This window comes from Limanda limanda, chromosome 5, assembly GCF_963576545.1.
Source record: "Limanda limanda chromosome 5, fLimLim1.1, whole genome shotgun sequence".
Classification (NCBI taxonomy): Eukaryota; Metazoa; Chordata; class Actinopteri; order Pleuronectiformes; family Pleuronectidae; genus Limanda; species Limanda limanda.
In genome coordinates, this window is record NC_083640.1 from 4,807,716 (window position 1) to 4,820,439 (window position 12,724).

The window sequence follows — 12,724 nt, forward strand, 5'->3', positions numbered from 1 at the left end:
AGTCGTATTGCTGCTCGAAGCTGTACCGCCCCGTAAAGCAGTGTCGGCGTCTGTGTCACTGTCACCCATGCTGCTTTGTTGTCTTCCACTATCTTCTCCTAATACTTACTTATCTTCCACAAGAGTACCTCCTCGACCAATGGGATGAGGGTATTCTGTATCATCGTACTCGTGTGTGAATATGCCGTCAGCTCATTGATCCCAGAGCAGGACATTGACTGGGAACAAGTTTACCGTAAATTTTCATATAAAGCACCCTGTTATTCATTTTCCATTGGCATTTTACTGACCATTTTTTAAATCTCACAGTAATACGGGACAAAGTGCGTCCCTTTTCAGCTCAATACGGGACGGGTGCTTTTGTTTCTAAATACGGGACGATTCCGTTTTTCAAGGGACAGTTGGCAACCCTACGTACACAACAGATAATGGCTCGTCGCCTGCATTTCTTGTGTAAACTCCACAGTCTCCCTTACTGCCAACATTACTGCGACAACCCGTTCCCGTAGATACATGCTGGACGACATCAGGAGAATACGTCCCCTTCTCACTCAGAAGGCGGTCTACATCCAGGACATGGTCAAACGTTACGCCACCCCAGCCTGTCTACTCGGCTCTGCATCTGACAATCAGCTTGTTGTTCCCTCACTGCGAGCTAAACACTCAACAAGATCACAACTGTTTGCTTCATCAGGACAGCAGAAAGTCTACACATCTCCCGCAGCAGACTAAAGACACATCTCTTCCGACTACACCTTGGATAAAAAAATAATATATATATATATATATATTCTACTTGCTTGATTCTTGTTGTTCTGGGTTTGTACCCTCATGGTTGAATGCACTTATTGTAAATCGATTTGGATAAAAGCGTCAGCTAAGTGAAATGTTATGGAATATAAACAGTTGTTACATTGTAAAACACAGAATGTATCTGCACAAAAGGGTCAGCAATGCTTTTAATTGATTATCTACGTTGCTTTCTACACTGGAAGTTGAGGCCATTGTTGGTTGTTTTCTTCCTGAAGTCTGAAAAAATGAGCAAAGGCTAACTCGTGACCGAAGAGACCCAATCAGCAAGCGGTTGTGAGTGTCTACGTCATTGTTTCCATTGACTAAACACTGCAGTCGTGTTGGCGGCATATTTGACGTCTATTTGTGACAGAATTGATCCGTTTCCAAACAACAATGTAGAATTATGGATGTGGCCTTATGCTGTCCCTCTGTAGCAGAGAAGAATATTCCACAAGGGATCAATACAGCATTAATACAGCCATTTTATCATTTAACCTCACTGTTATTCGACTGAACTGAGATAAATGCAACCAAGGATGAAATAAAAAATCTGTTGTTTCTTAATCTTTCATCCATTTTCTCAGGGAGACTTGTAACTTGTATCTATTCTTTTCATTTGTTGGGGGGTTTCTTTCTCTCAGGAAAAGATCAATAATCAGATTTTATTAAATGCAGGGTTTGAGGCCTGAAGCATATTTTCGACATGACAGCAGTCTGCACAAGGATTTTCTCCCTGTTTCTAGCTATAACTTCATTGATTGCTCTCAAAGCTGCTTTCCTCTGAATGCCACCACGTATGAACTCATAAATGACCCATTTTAACTCGACTTACTCCTTAAGGAATAAATAAAGAAGCTGTGACTGCTAGGAATACAAAATACACACAGCTAACAACAACAACATCGTTATAATGTTTTGTTTTTAAACTGGTTGTTTATGGACCTTGAATATACAATAATGGCAAAGTAAGAAACATAATCCTGAGCAGAGCAGAGAGGACAAAAACAAGTAATAACACACAAGACTGTGGATTATGATCCAAAGATTAAGTTTGCAGATTAGATGGCAAATATTTGAATAATAATCTCTATGCATTAGCACAGAAAATATTACAAATTATGTTTGTCTCAGTTGATGTAGCTGCAGACAACATGGGGTCTTTTAACACCAGCACCAATCAATACAGAGACAGCGGCTTATTCCCAAAAGAAACATCTACATCTATGTATCACCTGTAATGTCTGTCACTGCAGGAATACACCCAGTAATGAAACCACTGTTTACTATCCTCTGTGACTATTTATCCAGCACCTCTCAGCCTGGCCTGACTGTCTATAGCCGGTCTGAATTTACACACCGCCTGACACGGAGAAGATAATTTTGCAAATCCTGGAACAGACAGATTACCAAGTAAACAAGGTTGAATTATAACGCTCATAATCTGAGGCAAACATCGGGTTGCAGACGCTCTGGCACAGATTTATTGGCTTTGGGAGTAAATGAGAGTGGATTTAGGACACTAATTTGGAGTCGGCCTCTCATTCTGCTGTGTGTCAGAAACAGCTCAGTGATGAAAAGGAGAAGTAGCACGGCCTCGGGCTTGAGAGTTGTGCTGAGTGTGGTAAATATGGCCGTCTAGGAACTTAAATAAAACACACAGCGCACAAGAAATCCCACATAGACCTTGACCGTCCCTCCATATTTATATTTTCAGTTTCTATTACAGTCAATAAGACTTCAATATGCAACCGACTTTGAGGAAAATTAATATGCAGGGATTATGCGCACCCAAGGTTGGATAAAATAGACCTCAGATGTATTATGTGAGGAAGCAGTCATGTGTGAAGCTCCATGCCTGACCTCGAGTTCAGTTTGTTATTGATGTACTGTGACGCCCATTCAGCAGATGGCGTGGAATAAATAAGACTTTCAGGATCCCAAACATTTTTATATGATGTTTTTACTTGCTCTTTTAGTCAATTTCCTACATGCTTAGCCAGTTTTACTGCCCCCCCGGGCCTTTTAAAGCCATTCACAAATCCATACTGCTATATACTCTGCAATGCTGCAAATCCTTCAATCCTTCAATCCTTCCAAGCAGCAACTGCAGCATCTTTTCATGATCATATATATCACGAGGTATAATTTATTCTTAAGCTACAGCTTTTTTGGCTGTATTAAAAAAAAAAAACTGCCTCTTCCTGATAGGCTGTCCTCTTGTCCTGTGTTGATGCTCTGGAGCTACTTCAGAATATTTCCTTATCATTAGTGAGTGCTCCTCAAACAGTTCCACAATATTTTTCTCTTATTACTTATTATTGTTTGTGTGCTGGACATTGTGTGCTGAGCTTTTTATAAACAGTCTATGGTGCAGAATGAAGTTAGAAAACCTTGTGTTCATCCTACCTGGTTTATCCATAATCAAGGTTTTATAGTCAATGTTTTTCTACATCATGTGTGTTGTTCATATATAAGTTTGAATAATTTAATAAGCTGCTGTTATTTCTTCATAGATTGCATATCAATTATGTCAGAGGTCTGTAAAACGGCCGGCAAAATCTTCAGACCCAAATTTCCAACTTTTCAAAATAAAAGCTCTGTAATTAAGCTCAATAAAGCAAATGTTGTACTTTTACTCTACAGACATTGATTAAGAGGAAGTGATCTATGATGTTGTTGACTTGACAGACATAAGCTACCAGTAATCCCGTGAATGTCTGTCTCAGTCTGATATGGTGAAATACAAATAATCAAATGATCAAAATCGTCTGGCGCAGATTTTGAGAGACACAGTTTGACCCAGTGGTCAACCAAGGCTGTAGTTCATCCGAGGACGTTGAAGACATGTTGATGACATGTCAACCCACCCCCACTGACTGCTGCAGGGCGACGGACACCTGTTTGTTCAATCTTTATTTATATTGAACGTATCGCATGTCCACATCGCATCAAAATCTGCACTATACTTTCTTAAGCAATTTACAATACACATGCCGAGCCTGAAGGCGATAAGATATGTATTCCGCAGACTCACATTCACAGACTTTTGGGAAACTAGTATGTAGATGTCTGCTTGAACTATATGAGAGCACAGTCAAAGTCTGTCTCGCCCTTTTTTCAAAGCTTTGAAAAATCTAAACGCATCCTGTTCATGCATGACTGTGCTGGGGATTCATTTTCACTTCCTCTCTAATAGAGGCTATTTGACATCCTTTTAAAAAAAAAAATGCAATCTATTTATTATTGTTCAACCACCTGCAGTGGGGCTTGAGAGAGCGCTCCATGTGCAATCATTTCTGTTTATTAGTCAATGTACAGCCGTCAACAGACTGAAAGCGACAACTTCCATGGCGTAGAGCCGTGTCACTGCTCGGAGCGTGAGGCCCTGAGAGCGTATGAGCATGAATTACAGGCTAATGGTTGACAGCGTGGCGAAGAAAGGTAGCAGCTCAGAGCCCTTCGCTTACTCCCGTTTATCACAGCACCTGATAAACAATAAAAAGGATATGCACGTAATTACAGCATTGCAGCAATATGATTTCCTCCCCCGCTGAATTTAATACGAGCGGATGAAAAGATCCACATTTGCATTTTCCTTTAGATAGATCCTCTTAAGATTGTTAAGCCTTTAAACAAATCACAAAATTTCTTTAATATGTGCATCTGTTTATTTCCTCAGCGTCAGACCACAGTGTGTGTTGGACACAGTGGTCTGTAGCACAGGGGACCAGCCATGCTCTATTTCCTCTCATCTTCTACACATCAGACTACATCAGCTACATCACAGGGAACCGTTTCCCCCCGATGACTCAGTCACTGTTGGGTGCATCACTGTTACTGAAGACACTTTTCAAATGAATGCAAAAAGGAGCTGCTGACCAGTGATGGGATGTAACAAACTACATTTAATTAGTGGGTGTACCTAAGTTAATTTTGTATGTATTTTGCATTTTTACTTCACTAAACACATCGACGAGTATCTGTACTTCCTACTCCAACATTTTTACCAAGCATTGTGTTACTTGTTCACATTGGGCGGCTGTGGCTGAGGGGTAGAGTTGTCGAACCTCCAACCTGAAGGTCGGCGGTTCGATCCCCAGTCTGACCCATCTGCAGGCCGAAGTGTCCTTGGACAAGATGCTGAACCCTGAATTGCCCCCCATAGAATAACAAAGTGCTGCTAATAGATGCACTGTATGAATGTGTGTGTGAATGGGTGAATGTAAAACTGTACTGTAAAGCGATTTGAGTGGTCATCAAGAATAGAAAAGCGCTATATAAATACAAAACCATTTACCATTGTTTTTTATATTTTTTGAAAGTAATCAATAATGAGAACTTGGTCTGCTGATCCAATAAGTGGGCAGGTAACATCTGCCATGACGTAATACACCTTTGCAATAGGGAATAGGATACACTCAGCAGGTACTTTTACTTTCATTACTTTGAAGGACATTTCAAGGCAAATACTTACTTACTTTTACTCAAGTATCATAGTGAATTTTGTACTTTTTTCCCACTTGTCAAAAAAACCCATAACACCCACTAACATCTGGCTTTTGTCTGCATTGGGAATAGATAGAATCAGCATTCACTCCTGGATCAAATGACTCAGGGTTTGACTGGCTGTGGCCCTGATCCACATGGAAACATGACACTCCGGTGAAAGTGTTAATTTCTTCTCCTCCTTTACTCTGGCAGTCACGCTGATGCTGCACCTTTTCTGGAACAACGTTATGAAGTGCACTGAACTTCCGGGTAATGGTGTGTAAAATGTCATGAACATCTGTGTGCTGGCTTGTTTTTGGGAACAATATCATTTTTTTCTACATACAGTGCAGGTCAGCGATTTTTTACGATGCATTGGTTTCTGGTGCATTTGTGACGTTAAACATGACTCACCATGGGGAAAAAAACAGAAAGGGAAAGTTCACACCTGACAATGGGAAATAAGTGAATACCCTGTTTTTAGCAGGGTTTCTCCTGTTTAAAAAACCTTGATATTCCTTCTAATTTTGGTGTTAAAGAGGTATAAGTCCCTCCTCCCCCACTGCTGCTAATGAAATGCTCCCTAGTCATGCCAGGTACATGTTGCACCCGGGTTTACACCTTAAACACATTCAAACTAGTCTGAACCAACTACACAGATGGCTTGTGCAAAAAAAGTTTGTATTAGTTTGGTTCACTTGCTCTGGGACAAGGGGAAATAAAAATGAAACGTGTGCATTTTCTCATCCAGTTCATGTGCACTCTGATTGTTTCTTTGTTCAAACCGACAGCTTCAGTAACTCACTGACTGGAAACGTTAGGCAGCTGTCATCCTGCATCATCAGGACCCACAATGTAAGAATCCAATTCTGACGACAGACAGCACTTAACTGCTTCTTATGAGGATATTTACGTTCTCTGGTGTAATAAAGAGCTCACAGTGAACTGATTATTAGCATTACAAACATTATTAGACTGAAAATCCTCCACGTTCTAAATAATTGAGACAGGAGGAAAAAGAGGGGAATTATTGCAGGAGGAGAATGTGGATTACTGAAGAATCAGTAATACACACAGACACACAACGGGGATTCACCTGTTTGTACATATTCTGATTCTTCAGCATACATGTTGCCATGGCTACTGAATACAGATATGTAGAGATCTTATTATTCAACAAACAAAACAGGTCACTTTCAGCAGTTGGATTAAAGTGGAGTTTACCCCATCGAGGCGGTCGGGGGCTGATACTGACCCTTGGCCCTTTGCTGCATGTCTCACCCCCCCCTCATAGCTTGCTGGCTGGCTTCTCCCCAAAATATCAATCAATCAATCAAGTTTTATTTGTATAGCCCACATTCACAAATAACAATTCGTCTCATGGGGCTTTAACATTGTGTGACATCCTCTGTCCTTAACCCTCAACAAGAGTAAGGAAAAACTACTAAAAACCCTTTTCACAGGTAAAAATATGTAGAAACCTCAGAGAGAGCCACATGTGAGGGATCCCTCTCTCAGGACGGACAGAAGTGCAATAGATGTCAGGTGTAAGAAAACATCATCAGGATTTTTAGCAGCAATATAATAAAAAAGCCCAAAAAAATACATGTACAAAAAAAGAGCTCTTCTACAAGTCTCTATCCCTGCTGCTGTCAGACTCGTACGTGCTGTCAGACTGAAACATGTGCTGGACTGTGCGTCAGTCACACTGACAAACCCTCAGCTAAACCCGACACACACACTTCACACACGTTGGCTTTGCTTCCCCAAATGTAACAACTGCACGTTCAGCTGTGAGAAAATCTTGCTGCAGACAAAAACATTTCACTCAACACCCACTCTCATTCTCAACGGGGCAATTTTTGTCTTTAACTTTAATTGCAACTTCATTGCCTGTTCACTTTATTCGTGACTTTATTTGTCTAATTACACTTTATAGTTTCTATTTATGTCTGTGTACGATTTACTGTTTTATTTCAGTTTTTTTCATGCTTCACTTCTCCAGAGAACTTTTTAGGGGATTGCATGGGTTTATCGGAGTGTTTTCCTGTTCCCTGTAGCAGTTTAATTTGGCAACAGGACAGATTCGAAGTAAGGACATAATATATCCACAGCGTGTAAGCAGCCTGATGCAGAATGCAGATTAATCCACGACGGTCTGTACGAGGCTGGCTCTGGAAATCCTGCTCTTCGTATAGTGAACGTAGGAGGGATTAACTGCAGTGACTCACAATTCAGGTCAATCTTCCCCCGGCAACAACAGGGAAAGAGATTTTCCTGTATTGATAGGAACTAAACCCTAAAGAGCTCCGGCTTTGAGGCACGAAAAACAAAACAAAAAAAAACTGCTTTACTACATCCTCAACTGGTGGACTCGGCAAATTCAAAATCATTGTCTTCCTCCCTCTGCTGACCTCACACGTCCCAGAACCATGTGAGTGAGGAGACAAGCGGCAAAAGGAGTATTATTTAGCACATGTCTGGCAAATGTAGAAAGCAGGCCAGGCAGTGAGAAAGTGGAGTAAAGTCTCATTACAAGGCAGCGCACAGGTCATCTCCCATGAGCCCCTGCTCTCTTTGCATCGCTCCGCTTGGACTTCTCCAGCGCAATGACACTTTGGGTTTGGTTTGGCTGGGATTTATATTCTGGGGAATAGTACGAACTGGGAAAAAAGGATTTTCCGGGACATTGGCTCATTTACCTCACGCTACCTTTTCATTGTCAGCAGGAGCTTTTAAATAGGACAGAGAAATGTGCAGCTCATCCGACAGCACATGTGGATGTTACATGTGTTAATGTGTGCTGTCTATTAGCACCTGTGGATAACGCAGAAGATGCAGCACATTAGAGGAGCTTGCTATGTGACTGTCCAATTAATTTTAATAGATACATATCATACTACTTGACAGACATCAGCACAATTAAAGTGTACAGAACTGACCCTATGAAAGAATTAGGATACATGACTGTCATCTGGATCGTGAAGGGATTGAAATGAAAAGTAATGAATGGCTCTAGCGCCCAGCGGTGGCAGTTTGATTCTAAACGGCGAAGAACCAACGTTGTCATAATCAATCTAAAGGTCTTTTCGCAACGTTAGCTTTTTGACAGAAAACCGCTTTCAGCCGCTGCTGATCTGTCACATTTCATCTGATTGCAATTTCATGGGTAAACATTTGTGGAACCAAGTGGAGAGATCTCTTGTCTTCATGGGAAACGAACAGTCCAAACATCTCTCTGCCTCTGCAGTCGCCTGGTGGTTAATATCTATTGAGATGAGTGTATTTTAATCATATCCAATACAATGGGTGGCTCCCTCCCTCCCCCACCACCCAAGAAGGAAATTACAGCTCAACAGAACATTATTTCATCCACCTTGTATATTCATTAAAGGGAGATTTTAATCAGGGCTTTTTTTGGGAGGGAAAAAAGAGAATCTTGTAAAAATCGCTTTTCATTAGCGCTTCATAAACATGCTTCATCTTTTTGATCCGACCTGCAGTTGGGAATGTTCTGTTTGATTAGAAAAGAAAAGAGAAGGGCGTGCTTTCATCAGAGCGAGGTAGTTGGCTTTATGAGTGCGTTTTTTCCAACTCTAGAAAGGAGTTTAATTTTCTTAAAAGTCAGGGTGATAGATCAGCTAGATGACAGAGATAGACCACTGGTTCAGCCTTGGGTTCCTTTCACTTAATTTCAGAACGTCTGCAAGCCTATAAATCAGTGTTGGATCGCTACTTAATTTGGATATCTGCATAGTTTGCCTCAATGCAGCTTTGTCTCTCTTGATTGGATAACACTATGTTAATCCACTGTCTTATGTAAAGAGGAATAGTTTCCGGGGTTTTATTAAATTCCACTGGAAAGTGCATGAGTGGGATTTCTTCAGTCCTCAAGTGAGCGCGTGTCGCCTGTCAGCACAGAGGGAAAAACTGCTGTGGGAGGCAGGGTTGGGGCCCCCGGGACCCCTGGAACTCTCCTCTCCTCTCCTCTCCTCTCCTCTCCTCTCCTCTCCTCTCCTCTCCTCTCCTCTCCTCTCCTCTCCTCTCCTCTCCTCTCCTCTCCTCTCCTCTCCTCTCCTCTCCTCTCCTCTCCTCTCCTCTCCTCTCCTCTCCTCTCCTCTCAATCTCCTCTCCATCTCTTCTCCATCTATTGCTGTATGCCCCTGGCCCCTTGCTGCCTTACAATAATAAACAGCAAGCGAGTGCCCTCACGTTCCCCTGAGCTCCATCACTCTCCTTGCTGCAAAGTCTGCCTGATGAATCTTCTTCAGCAGCTATGCATATGTAAACACACTGGCAAACACGAGAGAAATTATACATGGGCAGCTTAACTCCTACACTCCTCTGTTCTCTTGCAGGAAGATATATGGGAATATGAGCTGGTTCCGCCCGCAGTTTGATACTCTCATTTGTGATGCCAAAAGATCGGCCAACGTCTGAATAAAAACAATCCTCGGTTCAACAGAATGGAGACATGTTTTAAAAGGCCACTTTCTGCCTCGGGCTTGTTGGTATTAGCTATGAATGCACATATCAACTTGTTTGCTCGCTGAAAAGCTGCCGCAAATGTTGAACACAGTGAGCTCCACCAGCTCCAGCACTCAGAATGTGCTGCTGTGACTGTGAATTTTTTATCCAGGGCTGGATTTCACGTTGAATGCACGATCAGTTTTAACAAGATTAAAGCTGTGTCACAAATCCAAACATGCTCGATCTATTCAGGTTTCACAGCAATCACTGGAAAAGTGTCAGAATTAAGGACACCTAAAAATGTTAGCATTTAAACGGAAAAAAAACACGCAAAACTGATCGGTTTAATTTGAAAAATACAAAATAAAACACAACTTTAATAAAATGAATATAACAAACTTTAATATACCAACTAAAAAACATCAACATTTGATGTCTATTTGTAACTTTTAATTGGCAGTGATGCTGTAAAAAGGCTCTTTGATTTAGGTATTTGTGCACATTGTTTATTCAAATTGTGTAAATATCATGTTTCATGTACACAACTGCCGTACAAAGGTTGGGCACAGATTATACAATCCCCCTGCTGTGAAATTGCACTTAAGCTAAATGCTAGCCAGAGGTATTATGCTACTAATCTGTGCTAAACATTAAGTAAAACTGAGGCTAGTGGCTATGTCATTAGTTTTGAGCATAGCCGGTACATAAAGATGGAGGACTCATTATACTTCCTCATGTACAATTTGAATATTTGCACTACTGCACAAACTGAACTATTGTTGCTCTATTTTTCTCTTCATCTGTAAATATATATATTTCGATATATATATTTTATTTTCTATTTTAAATTTTTGATATTCTATTTTATTCTATTTTATACTATTTCTATTTTTATTTTATTTTTTTGGTTGAAATTACTGAGCATTGCTTAAGGAGAGCCTGTGACCCAAGTATTTCATTGCCAGTGACTGTTTCATGTTATCTGACAATAAAAATCTTGAATCTTGAATCTTGAATCATGTTGAACAAATATTATACACAGATATCCTGCCTATGGGTGCTGACTTAATTTGTAGCCAGACCGACCACTTGCGAGTCAGTCACAGCTGACAGTCATGATACCTCACTCTATTTTTATGGCATCACATAACTAACACTTGAACCTACTTCAGTGTGATAAGAATACATTTGGTATGTTATTTGACTTTTGAATTTGCCCAATGTCCCATCTGCTATTATGGAAGAGGCAGGGCTAATGACATACACTGTAACCAGTAATCCAGATGATTTGGCTTCACATTTGGGGGAGCCATCATATTGTCCATCTTAACATGAATTCAATGGTTATGACTGTTAACAACATTTCATCCAAACTGAGACCCATCCCTATGGTCGTGCTTGGGGCAAAATCCGAGAAACACAGAAATCGGTAGGAGCTGCAAATCTGTGTAAAAAAATCCATACCTGTGAGATATTTCACTGAAGTGAAACCTTGGCCAAGATCATGGCAGAAATTACAATACATCTATTGCTTAATGTAATAAATGATGAGCCAATAAGAGAACAGCAGTACATCAAGTACTGAAATATTTTCGTCAGACAAGGTGATGGACAGACTAGAGACACTAGCATCTCTAGAGCAATACTGCAATAGCAGACAACATCCAACACCTCACGTGAATAAAATAAAATGCGGCATGTACGCTGGGATGGCGTTGAGCTACCGAATACTCTTGAGCAGTGAGGACAATGGCTTGACAGAAGCCTTGCTACAGGGCAGACAGGATTACAATCCTGCCACATTGCTCAAATTGAGTTTGTTTTTGTGTGTGTGCCCCCCCGTGTCACCTAATGCAATCATCCTTCAGTCAGTGTTCAACGGTGAAAATCGAATCACGCCGGTTTGATGTTTCAGAAAGCCATCTGCTTTAATCCAATTCTTGACAAATATCCCTGTCAGAGCGCTCCCTCTGTCACTGTAACAACTACCTATTCAGCGGGCTAATTTTACAGGTTCATCCTGTTAGGCATGACACAGATATAGAGGCTTGACAGCATTTGAATTCTGGAGACAGCCGCTAAGGCCTTCCACACCTTGCCCATCCCGTGTCCAGCCCATGTTCCACTGCTCCGGCCCCCGGATGGCCCCTTCAGACATCCGGACAATGACAGACACTGAGCTTCTTTCTTTCCGTCTGCCAAAGCCCACTCCCTTACGCCACGCCACAGCTCGCATTCTCTGGAGTCGGGGCGTCAGAATGCCTGTGCAAGGCATCTTTGCAATCCTAAAGGGCAACTCACTCAGCCGTGAAAAACAGTGAAAATACTTACACTTGCCATAAATGCCCATAAGCTAGGCAATCTTTCATGCTTTATAATGTTGTCCCCAGCAACACAGCAACACTGAAGGCCTCCGATAGGCAAAACAGAAGACAAATGACTGAGTGTGGCCTTTTCTAATCTATCAATTTCTTCTATAGCCTTTTGTCCTTCAAACTGAGTGCTACATGTGGGCCTGGCTGTGCACGGCTGGAATTGCTTCACCCAGAAAATGCCTTGGACAGTGTTTGAACTTGCTCAGACACGTTTTGCTTGGTGACCTATAGCCAAAACCCCCCTTGACTGAGATGTTCCCAAAGTTTAATCTGGCATATCTGCAGAGAAAGGCTTGTCAAATTGCAGTAAATCTCTTTCAGACACTCCAGCACGAGGACAAAAATGAAACCTTTACAGGCAGATGTGGCATTTATATGGGGCTCCGTAGGATTGTTTAGTGATATTTAGAATTTCCTGGCCCTGCGTAAAGTCACTGGAGTGTCTCCATCCTGCTGCGTAAGTGAGTGGACTGGTACTCCTAGCAGACAGACTGGGGGCACTGGCTGGAGACTTAGGACCCATTGTTAAAAGGAGCAGTTTAAATACCAGCATGTTGTTAATTCCCCCACACACTGATCCACGCATGCTCCTTCCT